Genomic DNA, 16,581 nt, shown 5'->3' with positions numbered 1-16,581 from the left:
CACACCAGTCTGCTGAATTGTCTTTCTGTTGATCCTCTGGCTTGTTTGTTAGTTTCATCGCTTCTTTTGTTCGCTTATGTGTTCTTACTTAAGTCTTATTGCCTTCGCGTAGTCCGCATCCCTGCTTACTCATTACTTTGTAAGCCGTTCTGTTTATCTGTGTTTCCATTATCAAAACGTTTGCTTATCCATGCCCGTCTTTATGCTGGCTCACCTTTTCGCATTCAGTGTCCTCTGTGTTTGTTTGCCTCTTGTGCGGCGGTATGGTCAATCCATCTATGATTATCAGCGCATCCGTGTTCCTTTTTGGTTTGTCAAAATGCTCTCGTAAAATATTTAAACAACTTTGTTAGAAATATTTTCATTTATTATGGGCAGATGTAGAAATTTAAAATAAAAAAAAAAATATTACATTCACCTGTGTGCGAGTTTCTTATAACCAACACTTTTTTTTCTTAAAACAAACACAAAAAATAAATAAATGACATTTCGATGCTCTATAATACTATATAAGCGAATCAAATTTTTTTTTTTAATTTTCTCCACACACAGTCGAACATACATGAAACTATTTGGTTTGACATTTGTTGCAGACACATTCTCACTTTGTAGGGATGTTCTCACCTTATACTGAACTATAGGTGTATCCTTTGGTCAACTCAGTCAATTTTGAAGCTAAAACGGACAGATAGACAAACACCCGGGCTTGCTTAATTGAATTTAGAATTTGATATACACTTTACAGTGTCTCTGAAGGTTTTCCCGTCTGAGCAGGGCAAACATTTTGACAAAATGAATGTATTCTCTCCTTCGATGCTTAGTGTAAACAGAATGCTTTTAGATGAACTGAAGATAAAGTAAGGCGTAAAAACGAAGCTACATTATTATGATCGCGTTTTGATTAAGAGCATAAAAAGAAAAACATGTGAGCGGTTAGAATACGAACGTATTTTCGACAGACGCTCACAGCATCGATCGATCAGCATCAGCCCGCTGACTCATGCACAATTAAGAAAAGCGATGCGAAATTTCATTTCACGTCTAACGACAAAAATACGAAAATCGTTTAAGAGACGATAATAGCACTTTCAGCTTTTTAAAACGACACATGTCACAAATTAAAAAAACACCCTAAGAAGAAAATCTTCATCTCACAACGAATTCCTAAACGATCAACATATGCGACATTGGCCAAATGCTTTATGGATTAATTAGCAAATGTTTCGCGATCTCTTAAGAGAAAAGCAAAAAAAAAAAAAAAAAAAAAAATTGATGAATTGTCATGAGCATTAATCAAAGAAAATTATACTAAATCTTTTTCGATTTTTGTGACTTTTTTCACGAACAGTCAGCCATCAGCATAAAAGTAATTAAAAGTAATTAATATTTGTTTTCTTCAATATCGCATTATATCGTATTTTTTTAAATCAAATTTCACCAATTATTACGAAGAGTTATGACAGAGAAACCGTTAGCTTAAATTCATAACAAATACATATACATAATTCTTAAGCATATTGAATTGATGAAAGATATCAAATTTTCATTTTTTAATTAATATACAAAAAAAAAAAAAACTCTCATTGCTCTTCACGATTTAATACTATTCTGCAATTTAATGCTACGTTGTTGGCTGAAGTCGTTATACACGTTTTATGAAAAATACCATTTATTTCCTTGCTTTGAAACAGTTAATGTCTGCTATCTTAGTTTTTTTCTTTTATTTCCTTTACATTTTACTTTTCTCAGATTCATTCCCTTTTTAGTCATAGCTTATAGTTTTTAATAACTTCAATGTCATGAGCATTTTTCTATTTACCCATTTTATCGAGAAGTCGTTGTTAGCCAAAGCTTATGAGATAACTTTTAGAAATCTTGTCTGTTTTATTATAATTCAAATAATTTCAAATAATTTTTTTAATTATTTTATCATTTATTTTCGAATCAGTTGATTTTCATTATTCGTTATACCTCGAACTTTAGCTCTACGCTATTGTAATTTTTGAATGTTACTTTGCAAAGTTAATATTAAATGCCGCAGTGACTTACTGGAATTATCGAAATAAAATTTCGAGGGTATCTACGTTTTCTGATTTCAATGGTATTTAGTTGGCAGCAAACGCAAAGGAAAAGGTTCACAAAACAGTTTTAAAGTCGAAATTAAATTTAATAAAATTTCATTTACTTCATTGCTTATTGTTTTGCTTACGAATGAATCACTCGACGACTCCGCTGCGGAGATAACAAATTTAATATGGACCTTTATAATCGTTACAACGCAAGCAATATTGAACTGAACTATCTATCAATCCGATTCTACTAATCTTGTTATCTTTCCAGTTATATGAGGAAAACATAGCAAATTCAAAATCAAATACTTATGTATGAATGCGATTATATCCCACACTAATTGTCGTGCAAAGGTATTTTAAGTTTGTGCTGCGTTGTGTATGCGACTTCCAAGGATTTGAGATAGATTCATTTTTTATTATCCCCTGCTTGTCTGTCCATCTGGCTGTCTTATTTCTTTGTGTTCAATCTGTAATTTTAAAGATATTTTGAAGAAATTTGGTCCATCGACATGTTTAAGCTTAAGCATGAACGATCTTGAAAATGGTACGATATTGAAAATGTTGCAATGTAAGCCATCTAATGGAACATCGTGGTCGGCTATAATGTTTCAACTTGCTCTTATTTTGAAATTGCTTCGAGTTGCTGGTCATACCAATGAAAAACTACTTCGGGTGCAAATGTTTAATAAGTACATTTAATTTGAAGAGAAATTTTTAAGTAATTTCCCAAGTGAAAAGGATTAATATTCTTCATTTAATATTTAGAGCCAAGAAGAAGAAGAAAATGCAAAAACAACAAAATACTAGTTAAGTGAAAAAGAATTTTTTTATTCGTCTACTTTTAATAGCAGACAAGCCATCCCCCACATAATCTAAAAGTAAGAAAACTAAATTCAAAAACCAACCGTCCATAGAGTATGAGTGATATTTAATAAAAGAATGTTGCACATCCGTAAGATGTATTCAATTAACTAAAGCTTTGTTATTTAATGTATTTATTAAGCTGTACATCGGTCTACTCCGCTGCTTAGGCAAACAACAAAAATCCTTTAATATAAAGAAAAAAAAAAAAAAATAATGAAATTACATAATAAATCCATTAATCATAAATGCCATAACGTCTACTGGGCCTATTGGAAAATGGTTCATTGTTGCCTTTAGCTAAGCTATTAATAGGTTTTTCTTTGACTTTTTTTTTTAGTTTTCGCTTAAGAAATTTAAACATTTTTTCTTTTGCGTAGATTTTTATACGAATCCGCTATGATACAATGACTCGGTGTAGGCGCTGGCGATGTTTCTTTTATTATTTGCTTGACATTTAAAAACACGCGACCTTTCGAAGAGCAAGCAAAACAATTTACACTATCACGCATAAATAAATTTTCTCCTTATATTTATTTTCAATTGCTGCCTTCCCGATGTTTTTGTCTTTTTTCTAATTTTTAATGTTTTTCTCAAAATACCACATTTGTCAGTGAAGTTCGAGTTTTTCCTGTTAATTGTTTTGATTTTCTTTTAATATATTGTTGTTGTTTAGTTTTTTATTAAATATTTTAGATTTTAAAGTTCATTTGAATAACAAAATAATATTTAATTTTTATGTCAAATGGACATTTCTTAGATATATGTTTTCTTCTATGTTTTCTTTTTTTTTCGAAAAACTTTTATTGGAAAAATTTCTTGGAAAATTTAAATATACATGCAATCAGTCTTCTGAAGGTGACTGAATCAAAATGAAACAAATAGAAAACTTTATAAATAACAAAAAAACTTTGTAGAAAGTTTGCATTAAACTCTAACGAATAAATGTACGCAAGGAGCTTAACAACTTTTCTGAAACATTTAGCAGCCTTGTAAATCAATATTTAAACATTAGTCTTTTGCACCATTTTATCACGACAATAAGAAAGAAGACGTCATCATAGTCAGGTCAAAGATCATAAAACCGGACGTCTGCCCACAACAATGTTTCTATTTTTAATACTGTGCTTACACGTGTTTAATATAATGTCTTCTTAAAAGCATAAAAGTTTATAATCTACACATGTGTGAGTTGATTAATAGAAGGCATATTAGAATTATTCGCGTGGGAAAATTTTTGCTTTCAGCATTTCCTACTTCCTTACACGCATTCAACTCTAAAAACATCCGATTGATTAATTGCTTGTTAGCTACTGATTAGTTTTATATTTATTTAATTAACAATTCCTTACTTCACAGGCATTCCTAAATTATATGAATTATGGTAAATACAAAAACAAATTTTCTTTAATTATTTATTACTTTATACTAATTAAATATATTCAAAAATAAAAACTTAAACTTAAACTTAAAGCACTGCTACAACAACACGCAACAAAAGCTGCTCATATATAATGAATCTGATCTAGTTTTGCTTAACGACTGATGGATTAATAGCCGCTCATATAAAAATTCAAGAGGAATTCTTAGATTCTAATTTGAAAAAATAAATTTAGATCATTTTCACAAAAATCGGCTCATATATAAAGAGGGGCCCAGTGGTGGACTGGTGGACCCTTTTTATAAGAGTTCGCCTAAGTTTCTTAAGTTATATGAGCTAAGATCACTTTCACCAAACACTACCCGCACATAATATGTACTTTTTATTGCGACTATCAGTTAATCGCTTTTGTGTTGTCAGAGCCAACTAATATAAGTTATATTCGGATTTTAAAAGTTATGCTTCTTTATTTACTTGGGTCAAATATAAGATTTGATATAAAATTTTGAGTTGATTTTTTCATGTATGTCTATCCGTTCAACACATTTGCTTAAATGGAAATACAAGCTCAAACTTTAGCAGGAGATATCGAAATATGACTGCGATCTAATGAGTAAAAATGGAAAAGTTTTAATAGGAAAATTCTTCTTCTTCTCAACAAAATATTGAAATTGTAATCAGAGACAGATCCAAAACGGTTAAATTGAATTCTATAATCTTGCTTTTCATACGTTATAGTAGTCAATAAGGAGTAAACTCAATTGATCGCGAAAGAAGATGAACTTTAGCTTACTATTCCTGCAGCCGACATAGAATGATGATTGACTGCTATAAACTGGTTCACGATTTGTAAAGTTCCAGTTTTTGTGTTAAAAAAAGTTAAGCGCGTATAATTTTATCAAGATTTTAAGATATCAGTCAATCTGGAATATATTCTTCAAAAATAGGGACAAAGCTTGATCCATATATACCACCCATTGTCGTTAGAGCTCTAAATAAATTAAGTTTTCACTTACTACTAAATATAGTTGTTGCAGCAACGCTCCACTAACAGAAACTGAGCAAAATTATTCACACAAATCTTAAAAGGAGAATGCTTTCGTTTCGTTATTCAATTATCTTCTCGTTTGCTTAAAAGACAAAATAAAAATACTTTCGCGAATCACAAACGTACGCCATAAAGGGGACAAACATGAAAAAAAAGAAAAAAAAAAAAAAAAAAAAAAACAAATCGGTCCAAATAATTTAATGATAAAATCACCCTTGACTTTCTTAAACGAAAAATTCACGTAATAACGTCAAGTATTCATATTAAATACTTATTAAACAATAAGTTGCCAAAAATAACAATTTTTTGCGTTAAAATATCTCATCTAATTTATGAAGTAATAAAAAAAAAAGTGACAAGAAAATTACACAATTCCAAGGAAACTATTTGTAAAAAACATTGTTAGCGAAATAAAGAAGACAGAAAACAAAAAAAAAAAAAAAAACCCATTACCAAACAAACAACATTACATTAGTCAAGAGCTAACCCAATTTAGAGAATGTTGGCCTAATAAATTTCGCAAATAAAAGCAAATATTTCACACGACACAGTCGTGCCTTTCCTAAAACGAAAAGATATAAAACGAAAAAGCCAGAAAAGAGATTATCTTCAATTTGGATCAAATATTTGGGTAGCGTTTGCTTATTTTTTGCTATTATGCCTATCGCTTAATGATAGAAGTACAATAGTTTTGCTCTTCCGTTTGCAACAAGCGGTAGCATATCTATACAATTGTTCGAAACGATTTAAGTTTATCCGTACAATCGTCTCTGTGCTGCCTTTGGTCTTGATATCTGATAGTCACAGCATTGAAATCTCAATTCTTTCGGGTAAGAAAACTCCAAAAATGGATATAAGCAGCTTAGTACGAAATATTGCAGACGATTCTCAAAGTATAACCGATTCGTTCGTCAAAAAAACAATTTCCCTGAATACATTAAAAATATGGCTTCATTGATCTAGAAGCAATAGCAAGGACCAGGTAAGTCAAAGGCTTAGAGCCAGCAGAAAAACCAACAGGCGTATATCGCTTTAATATATAGAAGCTTTAGAAATTAGGAATCAATTCAGCTAAGCTTTGCGTGTATCTGAACGGGAGAAGTAAGGATAGATGGAAAATTAAATTGTGTTTCTAAGCGAAGATCTCGTTGTGAAGGGGGAGAGAAAGAAAAGTTTCGAAAACAAAAATATCACATTAAAGTCATGGCTTCTATAAAGCGACCATAGGGAGCGCTAACGTTCACTAAATCGATTTCTATGCTCTGGCTATTCATGAATTTATAGCAGCAGCTATGAAGTGTCCGCGATATATTTCCAGGCAAACTTACTATGCCGCCTATGGCGATTGTGAAAGCAAATTAATACATAACATATGCTCAACCTAAAAACATCAATTAATGTGCCAGAAAAATATTCCCTAAATATGATAAAAACAGAAGCATCCATATTTTATTTTATTTTTTTTTTTTTTTATTTATTTTTTTTTTTTTGTTTAACAAATTAAGTCCAAAGTACTTAAAATATTAAAAATTTTAATTGATTTTTTTTTTTTTTTTTTTTTTTTTTGTTTATTTTCTCTTGTGTTCGTTTTCATGTAACAATTGAAATCGATATGAAAAATGTATTCAAAGCTCATACATAAATTATCTTAATAATTTTCTCTCGAATAAATTATAATTTCAAGCAAAAAAAATATTGAAATATATATGTATGTAGTAAAAATTTGGAATATATAAACATGTCGCCAAGAAGAAAATATATTATGCACGGGTTTTTCAAGATGATTCTTTTTCTTTTCGCGTTTTTCAATTTCAATGTACTTTCTCAAGTGGATATATATTTTTATTACAATTTGGTTTTTTTATTTTTTAGAATTTTTTTCTTTTATTTTTTGTAATCAAATACAAAATCAAGAATTTTTATATATTTACCTCTAAAGCATGAAATTGCTTTCAGTTATTTAGGACGTTTATCATTCTAAGCAATATATAAAAATTCTAGAATGATAAGCATTAGATTTTAGAATTATCGGGTTTTGCGAAGCGAAATTGCGATTAACCCATTAAATGTTTATGACGAATATATACGTTATGGTCTGTCCATCCGTCCTTCGCAGATATCCTTATTAGATTTTATCATTATGGATGTGTGGGAAAGCATTTTTGTCATTACAGTCTAATTTCAAGTTATACAGATTCTTCGTTAAGGAGGTCGACACAGTTAAGCTGGTTAAGCTAAATTAAAATCTATGAAAAAATAGGCGATATGTAGAACAAACGATGGCACTGAGAAACATATTCAAGACCACGAATATGTTTGCGAGCCGCCTTTGAGGTTATGTTGTGATGCTTCTTCCATTCACCTAGCAGGGAGGTACATATGTTGTTTGCAAATATAACCAAATTTTTTTTTTTATCACTATACAGTTCCGATCCAATTACTTGCGCTAATTCATAATTCGTCCTTTCTGACAAGGGAAGAACAGAAGATCTTGGGAAGAACGACTAATCTTAGCTCATTTCTGGGACAAATTGGAAAAGTTAAGAGAGTCTATGACTTATGGATTCGCTAAAAACGCTACATAAGTAAATTATTGTTGAACAGTTTTATGTTGAAATTCAAGTATAGTGTGAGATGCCCTTAAGAAGAAAGACTAGAAATAAATTTGAGTTTATAACGCGAAAAATTAAAACATAACCCTTTGATGTTCTCATTTTTGTTCTTCTTCATTTCTTTCCATTTCTCACATTTTTCTTTTACTTATAAATACATATCAGAAGTAAAACTATTTTACCGTCAAAAGCCATTAAAAAACAGGCGCAATGTTTGTGCGATTTAATAGATATTTTCTTCCGTTAATATTCCGTATAAAAATTTCTCAAATTCCAAAGGCTATTTTCAAAAAAATGCAACGAATAGAGACTTACTTTCTGATCTTAGAGGCGCCATTTTTTTCTCATCACATTTTCAAGAAGATTGCTTAACTTGATAAATCTGAAGATGGAAGCGTTCATTTATTTCTCAGTCTCATTTCACTCTCAAATGTTTTATTGCGCCGAGTAGAAATTTTTCTTCGTGAAGCGTTTTTTTTTTACTTTTTTTTTTTTTTTTTTTTTTTTTTTTTGCTTTATTTATTTATTTGTTTTCTTTTTTTACGCTCTTTTTCTATTCGTCATTTTCATTTGGTTTAAAATTTTGTTGTCAGCACGAGTAAAATTTATTTTTGTGACATTTTTTTGTTTTTTTTTTTTTCTGCTCTATTGAAATTTTTCATATCAAAGTACACGAAACGTTTGCGTATTTATGCTATTATTAATAGATAATAAAAGAATTGCGCATTTCTTTTGCCTTAAATGTGTATAAATTTTTCATACGTTAAGTTGTTTTGAAACTCATTATCTATATTTTATTGTTTATGTCAGGTGAACTTTAAAAAGAAGATCAGAACTTACGCACATTTATCTCAGTGTTATCAATGTTAGTTGTAGAATTAACTTAAAAAATCTTTTGTTTTTTTTTTTTAATGCTAATTAACTTTAATTAAAAGATCGTACGATCGTCGAAAATGAGAAATTTTTCTTCTGAATACTTTTCGTTTAAAATAAAAAATAAAAGTAAAATCACAGTAGCGGGACGATGACCATCATTTAATGCCCTACATCACTTCGTTTAATATGGCTACTCATATAACGATTTTTCAAAGTAAATCTTTATATGGGAAGTGGTCCGATCGGAAATAGCGTTCGTCTTTAGGCCGAAACGTCCCGAAATATTTCGAAAATTGTCACCCAGTAGGTTGCAAACAGGACTGACAGACGGATAGACAAACACTTTGAATCGTTCGGTAAAATAAAATGTGGATCTATCTCAAGTTTTTCTGGTTGTTGCCTACATCCGAACAAACCTAATAAATCCTTATACCATAAGTGCTGTAGGGTATACAAAGAAGCCAAGATTATCAAAGCTTTTATTTAGATCGAAAAGATAGATTTCTTGTTTAATTTTTTTTTTTTCTTTTTTATATCCTTTTACGATGCTCTGTTTATTTGTTTTTTTTTTACCACATTTCATTAATTCATTCAAAGCTCATGTCGATATCTCTTTTATACATTGCTCGTATATCAATATCATAGAGTTTCACATGCTAATCGGAAACCAGTAATTGAAATAAACATGTGCAGGCGTATCTGTTAGAGACACACGTGTTTCGCACACATATATTTCGATTCTATTTTTTATTTTGCTGAACCGCAGGGAAGCTTTTCATTATATGGCTGCAGTTGAAACGAATTGATGGCTCGTGCCATCAATTTTTTTTATAATATAAAAAATTACCAGCTAAGGATTAGCATGTAGCATAAACGCACGCTTAACAGTCAGTCGCAAGAGTGGATACAAAGAAAAGTGTATCTTCAGTTGGTAATGGTAAGTTGAACGCGAATTGAATTCAAGCGTATTATTAAAAAAGTTTACTAATCGAAATGATTTAACATTAGAGTTAATTGCGCTGGATGCACTCAAATCAATCAAGAATGGTTTTGTTAGAAGAGTTTCTGTAAGAAAGTTTCTTTACAAAATTTTAAAAGAGAAACTTGAAATGAACTTTTCGAGATGCGCTATCGAATGATGATGACGATGATGATGATGCAGTGATGATTAATTGAAATATGGAGGACTATCTATTAACTGTTGAAGGCAGATGACATATAAAACTGATCATCGGAGATCTTATACTGCATGCGTACTTTCTTTGATTGACTCTAATCAATAGAATCAATTAAGTTACGAACACCTACCTATCTATTTGGTGCCTTTTTTTCTCTTGTAAAACCTTTATATTTTTATTTTAATGTTAAAATGTATGGCTTGTAAATTGTTCATCCTATGTCTGGCAGGATTAAATTCTCTCTGATTATAGCTAAGGTTTGAAAATTAAAAGTCTTTTCCTTAATGTTGTCAACGGATCAATCCTACTCTAGCTTATGCTGTTGTTTCAGGGCATTATCTCTGATAGACTGGGAGCATATCTTTTACATGTGCTTACGCTGTGCTTGCCAGCGAAACCGTAATCATTTTTTAATGGCGTTTTACTGTAGCGCCCAATATTGGTATTTATTATGAATTATAGTTTCTAGCTATTGTGGGATTAATTCTGAAAGCATTATGACCGTTACTTTATACTGCGTAATTATGTTTAGAGAGTAAGCTTGTACGTACTTGCTTTAGTCTTGATAATAGTGTATTAGTACTTGAGTTGAAACATCTCGATTAATTTGTTTTCATTTGTCTATATATCTATATTACTTTACACTATGGTATCGCTTTTCGCTTTATTACTTTCAAGCTTTAAAGACTCAACAAATTGCATATATTTTTGATCAGCATTAAATTCGAACTCGTTATACAAATTGTTCGTCAGTTTCAAATTCAGAAGGCATTGAAGCATGTTGACCTAATCGTCTGTCCATCTGTCCATATGCCCAACTGTTTAATAGATGTGGTAAATATTCTCCACTTCACAGAAATGAAAATATCGCCTATGAATTTGCAAAGAGCACGCCTACAACGCCCACTCACACCCGCCTATGCAACAAGAACTGGGAGCATTTTGCTTTCTGTGTTTTTTGCTTGCTACTCATAAAACGCAACACATACACCCTATAGATTTACACTTTTATTCCGGAAGTAGAAAAAGTCAGTCGCTTCCATCCAATATTATAAAGTAGGAAAATTTACTTCTTTTCCTTTTTTTTTAAATCTTTTTTAACGATAGTTGTTTATGCTCGTCATAAAAGATTCGGCCATGACGGAATATAATTTTCTTATTTGTTATTGTATTAATTAAATTAATCTGTTGAAATCTCTATAAAAGCGTACAATTTTAGTCTACTCGTCTAATCGTTTACTAATTTTCAAAATTCAAATCGAACTCAAACAAATGTTCAATTAACAGAAACCTAAATTTCATAGATATTAAATCTATCGGCAAGAGGCGTTGGCTTGTTTCGTTTAAGATATTTATTTAAAAAGAAACATTTTCTTACCTCGATAGCAAATCCATACGATACGAAGCTGTCTGCTTTGTAATTGTAGCGGTAGATATGCAGCGAAACGTGTAATGTGTTTTTGCTTTCACTTCACCTTACCGGGTGTGAGTAATAATTAAATTTGTATGCATGCATGTTATATGTGTGGTATGTTGGGTGGCCGCACTTACACTTTTAAATAACAATGACCTGTCTTTGTTTACGAAACATATATAATCGCTGGCGGCATTTGTTCAAATTTTTCTCTTGCCATTCTATTCAATTTGTTACTGAGAGCTATTCAACTCACGTGCAACTACCGTACACTGCCTTTCATTCATCAATCAGTCAATTTTGTTAACTGTATTAAATGTTTTCTACATAATTATTAAATCATCCATTAGCAATGGAGAATGTAATATTCACGCTAACTATACATGATCCCGTTTTGATAGATAATAAATGACCATCATATGCAATAAATAGGACGCATAAAACGCATTTAAATAAATACATTATTTACATATATTAGCTGGAATATCCTAAACCTTGATAAAGTAATGAGACATATGTTTTTCAAGCGGTTCGTTGTCACCATATTTCATTATGCGAGTTCATATTGATATTCGTTCTCATTATTTATAAATGTTTCTTCAAGTTCTTCAAATGTGTGCTCATAAATGTCAGGGTAATATAAATTGAAATTATATGCGCGTATTAACTGCTTCCTTTCCTTCCCCTCTCTCTCTCTCTCGCTCTCCTTCACTGTTTTCAATTGAATACTTTAAGGATTCGTTTGACGAGTGCTTAGTTTTACTTCAGTTAGTTTCACTACAAATTTTCATATTTAAGTCTTCTTATTTAATTCGCATTTAATAATATATAAGAAAATAATTCGTCATACGTCATGTCGTATTTTTTTTTTATAAAAGAATAATTTTTTTATTTTTTTATTTTTTTTTTGTGACACAAAGTTTCTTATATTTTATTTTTTTTATTATTAATTTAATTAACTTTCAAAGAAAAAGTTTTTAAGCAAACAGTTTCCGCTGAACAATTTTTATTTCTCTAATGATTTTTACAAGCGAGAAGAAATGAGAAGAAACTTTTAAAACTTTCCTTTAAGTTTGCAACTTAAAGGAAAATAATTCCTAGAACACTTTACAATACAAAAGCATTAATGTTTATCTATTATATATTCAGGCAATTATAAACATAATTTTCTTTGACATTATGAGATAATTAAATTTGAACTCATATTCGGTTTAAATAGATGGATAATTTAGTTGCATTTAATCGAAGAATCGTTTTTATGCCTAATACGCAATACTGCAGTTACGTTGCATTCAACAAGTTTTACATAACTATGTCATTAGCGATGTTACTTAACTTAAGCTCTGATATCACGTTTGAAGGATTAACGATGTTTTTTTTTTTTGGCAATTTACATAGCAAACGCAGTGTGGGATTAAGATATTGCACTCTACTGAAGCTAACATTTGCTACATGCCTTTGTGTAACTCTTACTTTTAACTCATTTCTTTCTAAGTAAATATTGTTATTATTATTATTATTATTAGTATTTTAAATTATAAGACTAAAGTCTTAAAGCGTTAACATCGAAGACTTTCGGCTTTGTTGAAAACTCTACCGCACTCTAAATAAAAAATGCTTTACATCTGCTTTACAAAATTATTTGCAAGTTTAATAAAACAATCCATAAGTGTTCCACGTCCACCTACAATAAAGAGCTAAATATACATATACATACACATACACATACACAATATATATGGATATATATGTATATTATATATCTATATAATTTACACTCAATTGAATTTCTGGTTGGCATGTGATTGGCTAATGTAAGCATTACCGGTGTTAAGTAGCGCAAGCATTAAACTTGTCATTCCTATCTTAATAGCAGTTACTGCGATATCCTGTGAGTCTGTTTGTCGATTCTTCTGTAGTTAATATTATCAAAGTTGGAACAATCGATGGAAGAAAAGATTTCAAATTGAATCCCCTCATCATTTTCATCTGTGAATCCGTCTATTTACCACTCGCTTACAAGAGTTATTATAAAAAAAATTTAAATGTATTTTCAAAAATATTTCAAATTCTTGCATTTATTATTATCTGTCATTCGGTTTATTTGACCGATGCTTTTTAAAAGTCTTCAAATACCAAATAAAGTTAAGCAAAGGGTTAAACGAAATTTCAAAAATTTCAATAATTGGAACCTAATGGTTCGAAGAAATCGAAATGTTTATAGAAAGCTAAAAAAATTTGCCTACATATCGCAATATGTTTATTATATGATCTGTAAATGTTTTATCAATCGAAATGTTACGACAATTTTAATAAATCCACTGACTTATTATGCATAAAAAAAATTCCCACGTGTTTATGAAAAGCAAAGGATACTCAATACTACGAAGTAAATAATTTTCGTCCTTACATATATGATTATAATGGGAAACCAAATCAAGTTTTTTTAAATCACTGTTAACCAAATTTTCATGCATTTTCAAATAATTCTTGCGCTACATATGGACATATATGGACACATAGATGTATGTAATATATGTACAACTAACCTCAACTGTGAAGAAGAAAATTGGATCCTAAAAAGAACAAGTTAAAAATTTGTATCCCACCTGGAGAAAAGCTTTCGATATTCAGCACCTCGCGTAAATAGAAATGTAAGGAGCAAAAGGAACCGTGACAGTTAGCTGGCTCCTGCTGTCTACTGCTGAACTTCGACACGTCTTTGTATTGTGTCAACTATAGATATAGATCGATGTCAGTTCTAGGAAATATATGAATTTGTACCTACCGAGTGGACTATTCAGAAATATGCTTCCCAGGTCCTATTAAACAAATTTTTCGTTAATCGACTCTTTTTTTTTTTTTGAAGACGGAACTTCCGGGAGATATATACGGTATGCTCGCAAAAGGGTGGTAGTCAATAAAAATCGGAGCAAGAGAGCTAGGAACAGCAATTCCCTACTCCCCAGCCCACCCTCTGTTGGTAGGTGACAACCCTTAGCGAAATAAACGTTTAGTTTGCCGGATTTCATCATATGAATGAGACTTCTACTATATATGTACATATACATACATACGCATATCTGTGCGTATGTGAATGCACATTCCTATATATATATATATATATATATAGTCGAAATCGAAAATTCCAAAACCATTATAAATTCATATATAAATGTACTGCCCACGTCCATGTAAATGAGCAACTCTTGCAAAGATTACTTCCGATTTATAGCGAATCTTAATCTAACCTTGCGTAAAAATATTTCTTAGGATCATCAACTGATTAAATGGTGTGCGTGTTTGATTGAGCCCTCTTGTACTTTCTTAATAATTTCAGATCAGTTCCTGATGGCCGTGAGCCAATTTTCAGGTCTGATTTGCAAAACCCTAACTTATACCTTCTAGGTTGCTCATCTAATTTTTTGAATGTTCGAGTTATTACGCCAGACGGACAATTGCACATATATGAACCAAAATTTTATATGGTTTAAGGACATAAAGAATTAATTTTTCATCACATATATCTGGATGTTTCAAGGGTACCATACATTGCTACTTAGTATAGCCGCTTGGACTTCCCTTGTTTAAGCCTAAAAATATTATAAATCATTTCACGTTGAACTTTTCCTGTTGCTACAAATCGATCTTCTGCTCGAAGTTCTCTTCTATAATGGGAGAAGTTTAAGCCTTAGACTTAAACTCGTTTGCTAGTACTTTAGGCCTACAAATATTGTAAACTATTTCTTTGATCTTTTCTGCTGTTTCTGATCCATCGGTGTTCTTCTCTATTGCGCCACGTGTCTAAGCCTTAGAATTAAATTCGTTTGTTATAACTATTTCACTTTGAATATTCTTCTCTATAATGTCATAAGTTTAAACCTTAGATTTAAGTTCGTTTGCTAGTAGTTTGCTAGACCTACAAATCTTCTAAACTATTTCAATTTGATCTTTTCTGCTGTTTCTGATCAATTTTCTGATGGATGTTCTTCGCTATAATGTCATAAGTTTAAGCCTTAGACTTAAGCTCGTTCGCGGGTACGTTAAGCCTTCAAAGGTTGTAAACTATTTCACAATTAACTTTTTTGTTGTTTCTGATTTATCTTCTGATCGATGTTCTTCTCTATAACGTTACATGTCTAAGTCTTAGAATTAAGTTCGTTTGGTAATTAGAAATTTTATAAACTATTTCACTTTGAATATTCTTCTCTATAAAGTCATAAGTTTAAGTCTTGGACATAAGTTCATTTGGTAGTTTTTTAAGCCTAAAGAAAAATATAGTAAAAAAGTTTTGAACTGTCTTGAACAGTGCACTTTCAACTTTGCTCTAACTGTCGATCGATGTTCTGCTCTGGAATGTCGGACTTTAAAGACTTTAATCTTAAAATGCTTCTTAAATCGGCTGAGCGCAGCGAGAAGAGAATAAATATATAAACAACTGAATAAATAAAGAAATTCTTTCCCGATTAAATGCGAATTATTTTCAAAAAGCTATGGCTGCAAATTTCAGATTTATGCATTAAAAATATTCTTTTTTATATATGCAGTGAAACTTTGAAAAAATACTCACCTTTTAAATCTCAAGAAGAAATGTAATTAACAAATAATTGTTGCTATCAATTTTAATAATATTAATAATATAAAAAAAGTTTCTTCAATTCTTCAAGTTTTTGACACGAATATATGGAAAAATGTTCTTCTGATTTTTTATTCAAAGTTAAAAATGAAAAATATGTTTTTTAACAAATTGTTTTTAGTTTCTTGGTCTATAACACACTTTATAAAATCTTATGGGTTCATATTGTTTGCACTTTTGTAATTTTTTTTTTTTTTTTTTTTTTATGTTAAAAATATTTTTTTTTCGGCGTTTTTTTTTTTTTTTGTACTTTGCCGATAACACTTTAATTAAAAATAAAATGCGACAAAATGTAAAAGACGTTTGCAAGTTTTCTTACACATTTCTTTATATAAAATATCAAATCGTTCATTTTCCGATAAGAGAGGAAAACTGAATAAGCTTATCGTGCAAACGGTAAGACATCATAAAATAATTCAAAAAAATATTGAATTTGTTTTTTATTAATATATTTAATAAAATAACTTGTATTTATATTGATTGTTGAAATTTTTAAATAATTT

At 30.3% G+C, this 16,581-nt stretch overlaps 1 protein-coding gene across 1 annotated transcript in view; it reads right to left on the bottom strand.

The window, feature by feature from the left end:
- LOC119634211 (ras-related and estrogen-regulated growth inhibitor-like protein) overlaps positions 1-16,112 on the bottom strand; it is a 40,682-nt gene extending 24,570 nt beyond the window's left edge. The window contains exon 1 of the mRNA XM_038028245.1: positions 16,013-16,112. The gene's annotated coding sequence lies outside the window, so the exon portion shown is untranslated. The remainder of the gene's footprint in view (positions 1-16,012) is intronic.
- Positions 16,113-16,581: the final 469 nt, after the last annotated feature.

The sequence above is a fragment of the Glossina fuscipes genome, unplaced genomic scaffold (assembly GCF_014805625.2).
Source record: "Glossina fuscipes isolate IAEA_lab_2018 unplaced genomic scaffold, Yale_Gfus_2 2, whole genome shotgun sequence".
In the NCBI taxonomy this organism is placed as follows: Eukaryota; Metazoa; Arthropoda; class Insecta; order Diptera; family Glossinidae; genus Glossina; species Glossina fuscipes.
The sequence above is the reverse complement of the archived record's forward strand: the minus strand, read 5'-3'. Positions and strand labels throughout refer to the sequence as shown.